The sequence below is a fragment of the Protopterus annectens genome, chromosome 2.part0 (assembly GCF_019279795.1).
Source record: "Protopterus annectens isolate FY-2018-M chromosome 2.part0, PAN1.0, whole genome shotgun sequence".
Lineage (NCBI taxonomy): Eukaryota > Metazoa > Chordata > Ceratodontiformes > Protopteridae > Protopterus > Protopterus annectens.
Genome location: NC_056728.1, coordinates 623,005,918 through 623,017,249, shown reverse-complemented (window position 1 = coordinate 623,017,249; position 11,332 = coordinate 623,005,918). Strand labels below are relative to the sequence as shown.

The 11,332-nt window shown below is 38.8% G+C and overlaps 1 pseudogene; it reads right to left on the bottom strand.

The window, feature by feature from the left end:
- Window positions 1-1,584: 1,584 nt before the first annotated feature.
- On the bottom strand, window positions 1,585-2,281 carry LOC122792762 (annotated as a pseudogene).
- Window positions 2,282-11,332: the final 9,051 nt, after the last annotated feature.

Genomic DNA, 11,332 nt, shown 5'->3' with positions numbered 1-11,332 from the left:
TGGTCTGTTGATATATATTCTAACAGGATTTTTTATTATAAATTTTTGACTAATATAATTTGATCCTGCGACAAAACACATGCTTTTTTCTCTTCTAGCACTGACTGAATAAAATTTTGACAGTAAACATGTCAAACACCTTTACATAGTACACTGAAACAAAAATTTGCTGCACTCAAGCCTTCATCTAGGCCGCATCCCCTAGGGGGGTAAATAGTGTGGGAAGAAATAGCCAGGGAATTGTTATGGCTAGGCTTGTATAGGCCCTAGGGCCAATAGACTAGCACCAACCTATCAACCTATAAAAAGTGCTAAATACTAAGTCTACCCCAGCCCAATACCTCTGCATATCTGCAGATTCTTTTAACTAGTAAGCAGTTATCACATATGTCATTAATTTTTGACAAACCAGAGTCCCTACATCTTAATCCTACATCTAAAACTGTACAGTGTAGTGCACTTCCTCTATGTCTGCTTTTACCATGAAAGTTATATTATGTAATCATATGCATCCCCGCAACATGGTGTGATCTCAAAGAATTCTGTCATGAATTAATTCTTGGGAATACAAAACAGTGATGTAGGTGAGTAGGTCAAACAACCTATATATATTTTTTTGTATATGTGTTATTGTTTTAGGGCCACCAAACCAAGCATTGAACTACAAAGCACAACCAGTAACCAAAGGAGTCAGTTCAAGTATGGACTGTAAACCATTTATTAAAAACACAGCGTTATGTTTGAATTGTAAAACAAAACCAGTGTGAATGTGTACGCATCACCTCTTCCTATTTGATGCACATATTTAATCAAAATGTACACAAAAAAAACTAACTTTAACAACAACATTTCCATACATTGGTGGCATATAATGATATAGGCTTGACCACAACCCTGGCAACCAGAATACAAAATGTGCCACAGAGATCTACTAGAGCTGATGTGGAGGACAACTCAGGTAACACAGGCTTTACTCACCTCACTTTGTGTGTGAGGGACTGCATGTTCAGGTGCTCTGTTCCTTTACAGAATCCCTGCTAGGAGACCAGAGATTCCATGGGGGTGCTGGCTTTAAGGAGAGATGGGGTTGCTCTGAGGGTTATGTCACTTGAGAAAGTGAGTGCAATGATCCTGATGATACCCATAGCATAGGCATGCACATTGATTTTATACTCTTAAAGCACTAAGATAGCTTGCCAATGGGAAGTGATGGCTCTACTCTCCACTGTTTAGCTACCACCTTTAGGTAGGATGAATGGGCCCAGTGATCCTTCTCTTGAGCAGTACAAATGGGCTAATTGAGCAAGCAGAGAAAGGGAAGCCTAGTGGTCACACAAGAAGGGAGACAACATGTTTAGTTCAAAAGCGCTTTTAAAAAAGTCAGCATTTCTATCACAGTTATATAAATGTTTAGTAAATACATGTAAGCCTTTTTAAAATGTGTTAAGAATTATTTAGAATATACCCTGTTCAAAGAACACTTCTAAAATTTATATTACTGTATATTAGGCCTCTTGTTTAGCTTCTGCACTTTACAAAAGGTTAGAACAACCAAGACTGCACGGGGTACATACACTAAAACTGCTACACACCTATTAGTCCAGTATCAATATCTGCTCCATGAAGACCACAAGAAAAGCCCTGATAGCCTTTGCTGTTCTATAGGGTCTCCTGGTCTTTACAAGTCTGCGAGCTGTATGCATCCAACAGAAAAATGAAGTAAAAATGCTATAGCTGGTATATAACCCAATGCAATAACAAGCTCAAGAACACATTCTATAATTAGACTAGCGGGGAAATACCAGGATATAACAAACACACCAAGTAAGACCACCAGACAGGCAAAACCCATTAAACCGCCTCCAAAAGCCATGGTGGCAGATACAGTCAGTAACTTTAATCGATAAAATGCAGTGTCCAGCTGCTGAGCTTTCTGTCCATCTGCACTACTAAAGCAACTGTAGGCCCCTTCAAACTGGTACTAGTAGATGCCGCCCAGACTGGTTATACGAGTGAAGCCTTCTGTTGTATTATATGATACTGAAGCACAGACCAAAATCAGCATATTCAGCAGGACTTCCACCATTTGACACATTGCTCTCCCGGTACAGAGATATCTGCATCTATTGCACTCCAATATTCCTCTAAATGGCTCAGGTTCATAGTAGTTCCTTTCCACAGAAGAAGGCCTATGGTTCGTTTGTACATAGGTTTCTGTAGGTGTTTCATCATTGTCATATCTGTTAGTTTTCTTGTGTACATTTTGATTAAATATGTGCATCAATGTTATGGATAGGAAAAGTTGATGTATATTGCATTTGCACTGAAATTATTTTGTTTTACAATTAAAAAATAACTCTGCGTGTTTAATAAATGGTTTACAGTCCTTACTTGAACTGAGTCCTTTGGTTACTTATTGTTTTGGGATATTTATGGAATACTACAGTAATTATTACATAGAATATTAAATATATTATTTTATATAATAAAGTATAATTTTATATATATATATATATATATATATATATATATAGATATATATATATATATATATATATATATATATATATATATATATATATATATATACGCACATATCAGTGGATATCTTTCTCAGACATGAATATTATTAACAATTGTTTGGCATCCTGATATTCCATAGTCAAATTTCTTATGTGACACATACAGCATTTTTCAGTCTGTTATTTCTGCTTCCTCAGTTTTCTCACAGCTGTCTCCATTTTCTGTTTTCATTCCCAGTTAGGCAGATGTTTTAAGAAGCTGACAAAGAACTGTGTCATCTTCCCCTTTTACTTCCATCTAAAGAATTTCAGATGACACAACTTTTTCTGAAGATTTAGAAATCTGCAAACAGTGTCTTGGAACAAAGTTGATGCTTTCAGCAATATTTCAGTATGTTTCCTCAAATGATTTCTGTATGGTGAATCTGTACCAGATTATTATATAAGAGTGATGCCTCTGTGTTTCCCGTGCTAGTGCTCAAAATTTGAGTTTTCATTTAGATCTATTGCTTAATTCCTGTGACTCAGGTAAATATTTCATGTCTCAGTCTATTGGTAGTTTAACTACATGAAATATCGTGGTTAATGTGTCTCCAGATTATGTGGCCAGTTTTGGCTGTAGACGAAATGGAAGAAGGTGATAAGGAAATAAGAGCATGAACAAATAAATGTAAACAGATAACTTTAATCTTCATATGCTAAGCTCCACCACCAAGGATTGACTGCTTAAAGGAAAAGCAGCATTGTCTTTTAAAAAGAGTCTGGCAAGGGAAGGGGCATTAGTAAATACGAATGTAGGAAGAGGATACAGTTATATCAATGGCTTGTCATGTAGAAAAGACATTTTTTGGTGGGGTGGGAATTACAAATATCTCTGGTTCTAGTTGGAGAGTATGGGTGCAGCATTTGTATTTGGGACAGTTAGTAGCACTGATTATACTCTGGCCCAAAGGAGGAAATGGAAAAGGAGCCTGCAGGAAGCTTACAGAAGGGAGAGTGTTTTGAGTGTTCTGGGGCCCAAAAGTCATTGCGGGCGATCTGTTGAAGGAAGTGCAGTTCATGGAGCTATCTTCATAGCAGAGGGAAATGTAATATCTGACTGAAAGACACAAAGAAAGCTAAAAGTGAAAGGTAATGTCATTCTTAGGTATCACAGAAGAAATGTTTAGAACAAAGTAAACAGAAGGCATAAGAAAAGGGACTCTAGTTTTGGGTCTCTGATGCATAACACCAAGCAAATTAAGCAAGACCTGAACCAAAAAGCCCCATGCTCTTTATTAACAGATACAGGGCAGCAAATGTAACCATAACCGACCTAAAATTATACCCAGCATAGAAAGGCTGGCTCAATGGAATTTTATTTAGCCTGATACATGGAATTCACTTACATTTTAGTCACATGGAGTCAGAACTATGTTCCACAGGGGTTAGTGGTTAAGATTTCTCATCAGAGCTCTGAGGTCCAGGATTCAATCCTGACCTCTGCTCACTATCTGTGTGTAGTTTGTATGTTCTCCTGTGTCTGTGTGGGCCTTCTCTGGGTACTCCAGCTTCCTTCTACCTCTCAAAAACATACTGGTTGATTCACTGCTTTAAACTGTCCATGTGCATTGCATTGCATTTATCATTGTCCTTGTGGCCTGGATCATAGTTGCTAGATGCTACAACCCGGACTTCATTTCAAGACAAAGGCCTGTCATGGCTACTGTCATCAGGGGCATGTTTCCATGAGAGTGGCCACTCAGGAGGTTTGCAAGCTAAGAACTATATCCTAGCAGTTATTGAAGACAGACATCTGCATCTCAGATATGAAAGCTATATACTTACCATAATAACAGAGTTGTAATAAAAAAGTCTGTCTTTAGTAACACATCTACCCTCCATCTCCCACCAACATATTATTTCCTACACCTTCTCATCTCTTCTCCTCTATTTATTCCTTTCTTCCTCAGCTTTTACAATGACTGCAAAACTGTAGTGAGTGGGATGGTGGAACCCTGAGAAAGTTCTACTGGCCAAGTGGTCTTAATGCCTATTGTATAAGTCCTAGTAGCTACCAAGGATGGACCTTGATCTTACAGAATTACGTTTATGGTAAGTACCTAACTTTTACTTAATTTGCCACTGCAAGTTTGATTTATTTACTTATGTAGTTATGCATGCATTTATGTATGTACTTATTTATTTATTTATTTATGCCATGAGAAGGTGCCAGAATGACTCAAAAAGTTATAATGTCAAAATAGCAGAGTAAAAAATCAGAATATTTAATAACATAGAGGTATATGCAAAACATATAGCCCTTGTATTGAAACATAAGCATTAGTACCATTAAAAGGCAAGGACATTGTATCCACCAGAAAATTAAATTACAGTTGGAACAATTATTATCTATATCTCAGAATGTGCAAAAGACACCCTAGAGGAAATAAAAAAAAAAAGAAATAGACCAATGTTCCAAACAAAATTATAGTTAAAATAGTTATTATCCGTATCTCAGAATGTGCTAAGGACAAACTAGAGAAATTAAAAAAAAAAAACAAAAAAAGAAAAATGAAGCAATGTTCCAAAGGGACAAGGCATAAAGCAGGAGCAGTGTAATGTAGCGCATGGGAGAGAAATGTGGAGAGCAACTTAAACCTAACTTATTGCCCTTACGTTTATATCACAACTGAGCTACACCATATTAAAGCCTAGTCCGTAGTGTGTGTGTGTGTGTGTGTGTGTGTGTGTGTGCGTGCGTGCGTGTGTGTGTGTGTGTGCGTGTGCGTGCGTGCGTGTGTGTGCGTGCGTGTGTGCGTGTGTGTGTGTGTGTGTGTGTGGGTGTGTGGGTGTGTGCGTGTGTGCGTGTGTGCGTGTGTGTGTGTGTGTGTGTGTGTGCGTGTGTGTGTGTGCGTGTGTGTGCGTGTGTGTGTGCATGTGTGTGCGTGTGTGTGTGTGTGTGTGTGTGTGTGTGTGTGTGTGTGTGTGTGTGTGTGTGTGTGTGTGTGTGTGGGTGTGTGTGTGCGTGTGTGTGTGTGTGTGTGTGTGTGTGTGTGTGTGTGTGTGTGTGTGTGTGTGTGTGTGTGTGTGTGTGTGTGTGTGTGTGTGTGTGTGTGTGTGTGTGTGTGTGTGTGTCTGTGTGAAAACAATACTTTGTGGGAAAGATATATAAAGGGACAGGAGAAACACTGTTCTGTAAGAGGACTGGTTCAGTGCAGGTGCGGTATTTGGATACCTATACCCAGGACAGCAGTGCATATTCCTTTTATGCTGTTGGAAGCTGTACTTTGAAACAGACTTATATGTACTTTATTGCTATTATTTAACTCTTGGTTTGCAGTGGTGGGAACAGCCATCAATTTGATTGTTCTGGTTTAAAGCTCATCTACCCTAGAAGAAGTTCAGTATGGTAGAGTGAAGAACCAAGGTGATATTAAAGTGAATGAGCAAGTAAGTGAATGACTGAAATTTTGAAAAAAAGGATGTGAGACACTGCAAAGGTAATGCAAATCATTTTGAAAGTTGGAAATAGAAATAGAGAAGTCAACTAAAGAAACATTAAAGTGACTGGGTATGACGAAAGAGTTGTTACAGTGCACAGTGTCAATAAATATCTTCCAGAAGCTCAGAATGGCTAAATGGTCTAAAGCCCCAGTTTCAAAAGTGACTTCTTCCAATGCTATAAGTGTTCAGGTATCCACATGAAGTTTTATATTCAAACTCCATTTCTTAGAAGCGATGTCTTTTTCTTTGGCATTTAATACTGACAATTAAGACTATGAGCTGTTAAAGGCCCGCTTCCTGTATTCTACCGTTTGATTTCCTTTTCCTCCATATGCCTTATGTGCCACTCTGAACAAGTCATATAAACAGACAGTAAGTATTCCTGGGTCATCCGTTATAAGGGACAGTTTATTCCACAGGGCTCAACTAGTTGGCAGCTAAACAAAGTAAAAATACATTAGAAGAAAGGAAGTTGAGGGTGTACCCTAACAGAATTTTAATGTTAGTACAGAAGCATCTGGAAAAGCAATGGAGAAGTCTGCAGCTCCTCATGTATGCTGCATTACATCTGTTGTATACTCATCTTTCATAGGTTTATAGTTTAGTACTAAGCTAACTGCCCTTGCAAGCCATTTTAAGCCTAGCCAATTATGTCTTGTGTGATTCAAACCCTGCACCTTGGGTTTGTAAGGTAAATACCTTAGCTATTAAGCCACCCTCCCAACCCCCTTGCACTTCTTTATTGGACTGGTTGTATTATTTTCTTTTATTTAATGTACCTTTCTGTGTGCTGCTGCTGTGTTTTGTCTCAGGTCACTGTTTTTTTGATAAAAACAAGTGTGTCGTTGGATAGCCATCAGGTATAAATTGACCCAAAGGTGTGTGCAGGTTTAAAGATATGTTTGCCTTTAACACCAGACAATGCAATAAGATCATTTGTATAATACACAGAATGATTCATTTTCGAGTATGTTTCATAAAACAGAGTTAGTCACCTAAATGTAGTAAAGTGAGTATATCCATGGCAGGCAAAAAGGGCAGTAGACATGCTGTATGAAATTACTTCACAAAGACTAGACAACCAGATATGATGTAGTCTGATACACAGGTAAAGTTCAGTTCAGACAAGTAACAGGAAGACTGGTGTAACCAGCTGGGAGACTGGATAATGTGGTCCCAATGGTACTGCTTATTTACTAAGTAAGACAGGTGCTGGTGAGTCTATAGTAGTGAAAAGCTATGTATTCTAGGAAGTGAATTTCTGTGCTACCCACAGGTACTGATGGTTATTTATTTACTCATTCAATACTTTAATCATTCATTTTATTTGAAAATCAGGAAAGAATAGTGATCTAGCTGACCATTATGGCCACAACCGCAGATATAAAACAGAAACACAGGCTATGAGAATTACAAAGTTTAAAGTACAAAATTATAAATTTTAATTAACAGAAGGCAGTAATGTACTCCATTCAAAATCCGGTATGGCCTAGACTAGAGGCTATATTGATCTGGATTTGTCTGCCTGTTTAATTTATTCTGGCTACATCCATAAAGTAATTTTGTTAGGCAGAGTTATCCAAATAAGCATTAATCTCTGTAGAAGAGGAGAAGAGATATAGGTAGGAGGGAATGAAATACGGCAGTTTTTCAGGCAGCAATTATGCAAAATAGTTTGTTTCTGGGGTCCAACTGAAGACCAGAAAGTGAGGGTGAGTCTCTTACAAGAAGGAAGGGTGAAGTGTTCTGGCAAAAGAAGTACAAAAGATGAATTTTAATGGCTTTAATAACAAAGAGCAGAGGATGAGAGGAGACTGCACAGTGATGGACTGCTTAACCACAGTGTCCTAACCACAGGTTCATAGCTTCATAGGATGATACTAGGCTAGCTGCCTTAAAGCCTTTACAAGCCTAGCAATGTTAATCTCAAGTATTCCCATTTGTTCTGTTTTGGCTAGTTCGCAGAATGATTTTATGAACAGAGCAGGTCTGTGATCAACACCGGTTACCTGTCCATGAGGAACATGGGTGCCACCCAGGGGCGAATTTGCAGTCTCCCATCTAATTATCTAGTTTGCATTTGAATAGAGTCAGTGAGGAGCTCTGTTTTATGTAAATAGGGAGTCTATTCCAGAGAAACAGCAGTCTGTGAGAGGCATATGTGTCTTTCCAGCATGATCTGTTAATGTTGAGATCCATAAAGTGAGTGACTCTTCAGCCAGTTGACTTATGGATGTACAGCATTTCCATTAGGATGGGGTTGCAGATTGCCCTATAGGCCAAGCCCAAGTCACTCTAAGCAACCTACAAGATACAGAGTAAAGTGACAGGGCTTTCAGCCTGTCCATGTAGGTCATGGTTTGGAATCCCTGTATTTTCTTAGTGAGAAACCTCTGAGAAACCTCTGAGGTCTCTCTAGCTGCTGCAGGTGTCTGGTGAGGTACATGGAAAAGGGTGCATTATACCTTACTAGTGGTCTGATAAGGGTCGAGTAAAGTGAAGTGATAACATCCCTTGACCTGGATGCTATGCCCAGTTGCTTTTGAGGTGCACTACATAGAAGGCTTTCCTTACCACTGTGGAAACTTGGTGGTCAGAGTTCAGATTTCTATCAACTTGTCCACAAGTCTCACACAACTAGGTTGGAACTTCGGGGGGGGGGGGGTGCTGTCAATATTGTAATTTGTAGGGAATTCTGTTTTGCCAAAGGGAATAATAATGCATTTTTTTGCATTTAGTTTTAAACCATGGCTTTGGAACCAATCATTTGAGTGTGTTAGCCCTTCTTGTAATATGTTGATATAATTGGGGGACTCAATGATAGCTCCCCGTTTGCAATCATCAGTGAATCTGGTGAGCCAAAGGCCATCTACTTTGGCCTGAACTTCTGAGAAACAGATGTCAAACAGTAAGGGGCCCAGCACAGACCCCTGTGGTACTCCACTGGTGATGGGTCTACTGGTGGATGTGGAGTCACAAATTTTGACAAGAGTGTGTTTTGTGGGTGAACCAATTGGCTACCTATCTAGTAATGTAGGGGTTAATCCCTATTTTTAATTTCTCCAAATCTTTTGGGTTTCTAATACCATGACAGAATGCACCCCATTCCTAAGTTAAAGTATGATTAAAGTTCATGAAATTAGTGTTGTTTCAATCTTTGATGTCAGCCAAAAGTGCTCTTTGCAGCACCCGCAATGTGTCCAGTAATGACTTCTGCAGTTGTACAGAGTTACATGTATCAGTAACATATCTAAATATGATCGCAGGTTCTTTTTTATAAGACCCATTGCTCATACTACTATTGGAGCTGTATGGGTATCTTTATTCCACATTGCCCTCATTTCTGCCTGAAAATCTTGATATTTTCCCTATTTTTAATTTCTCCAAATCTTTGGGTTTCTAATACCATGACTGGAATGAACCCCATTCCTAAGTCAAAGTATGATTAAAGTTCAAGAAATTAGCATTGTTTCAATCTTTGATGTCAGCCAGAAGTGCGTTTCACAGCACCCGCAATGTACCCAGTAATGACTTCTGCAGTTGTACAGAGTTACATGTATCAGTAACGTATCTAAATATGATTGCAGGTTCTTTTTTATAAGACTCGTTGCTCCTACTAGTATTGGAGCTGTATGGGTATCTTTCTTCCACATTACTCTCATTTCTGCTTGAAATTCCTGATATTTCCCCTATTTTTAATTTCTCCAAATCTTTTGGGTTTCTAATACCATGACTGGAATGAACCCCCATTCCTAAGTCAAAGTATGATTAAAGATCAAGAAATTAGTATTTTTTTCAATTTTTCATGGCAGCCAGAAGTGCTCTTCGCAGCACCCACAATGTGCCCAGTAATGACTCTTTCTGCAAGTCATATGGAGTTACATGTATTGGTAGCATATCTAAATATAATTGTAGATTCTTTTTTTTACAAGACCCATTACTCCTACTACTATTAGAACTGTCTGGGTATCTTTCTTCCACATGGCTCTCATTTCTACCTGCAAATCCTGATATTTTATGACTTTGTGTTTCTCTGTACGCAAGACACTGTAGTCACTGGGTGTAGCAATTTCAATGATCAATGCTACTTTTGTCTTCTTTTCATGGACCACTATATCAGGTTTTCTCACATCTATCTTTTGAACTGTCGGTAATGGGTGATCCCATGTGATGTAGACTTCATAATTTTCTCTGATGCTTTGTGGCTCATGTCTCCAGTGTTTTTCAGCTACTTTCTTCCTCTTGTTACATAATGTGTTTATACTTGAAGTCCACAATGGTGGCTTGTTTTTACAGGAAGACCTGGTTTTGATCTGGTTAGGTACAGCAGAGTTTATGCAGTCGCCTAAGTGTTTCTACAGGGCATTTGTGAACACTTCTGCATACTGATCACTGGTGTCTGCAATTGTGGGTGGTATGAAGCTTTTCATACCATCACTTAGTACACTGTAGTTAGCTTTGGGGAAGTTTTCTATCATTTTTGTTCCTGTGAGGGTGTGAGTTCCAATAGTTACTTCAAACTAGACTGATTTGTTGTCTGACCTAACCAGGCAGGCATCATGCATGGGGAAGTACAGTGATCCCCCCATGTTGGTGAGTACTATGTCCAGAATATTAGAGCCTCTAGTGGGGGTGAGACTATACATTCTAGAGCATTTGTGTTAACAAAGTCCAGGAACCTCTGGGCGAGCATGTTTTTGCTCATATAAATCCCTCAGTCTATGTAAGGATAGTTGAAATTGCTCATGACTGAGCTGTTGGTCTGTATTGCAAGGGATTCTGATAAATCGAGGTAGGTGGTGTGCTTATCCTGGTTCATGGTGGGGGGCCTATAGCTAGCAATGATGTGGTATGGAACTTTTCCAGTATTTAATTGGACATGGAGTAGTTCAAGAGAGTTGTGCTGTTTGACCAGTAGACTATGCTATGTAAGGCAAGGAAACAGAATTTCTAGATGGGAAGGAGTAAGGGAGAGTCACTTAAAGGTCAAAGTGAGAGTGTTTGTTAATATATTATTAGATGACCTGCAAAGATACCACTGTCTGCACAAACTGGCAGCTCTTCAAGCAGCTGTGAGCAGTGGGAGACTATGAAGAGCATTTTCTATACAGGATTTTAAACTTCAGAGGTTTGGTTATATGCAGCTTTGTAGGCCAGATAATTTAGAAGCAATCCAAGTCTTGTAATCACAGGTGTCCAAGCCAGGCAAAAGGAAGCTCTGAATAACTTAGCACAGTCACACAAAAATGTAATTATTTTATACAATAAGGATGGCAGACTTTTATAAAGTTAAACCCCTCAGGCCAATCAAATAAAAACACAAT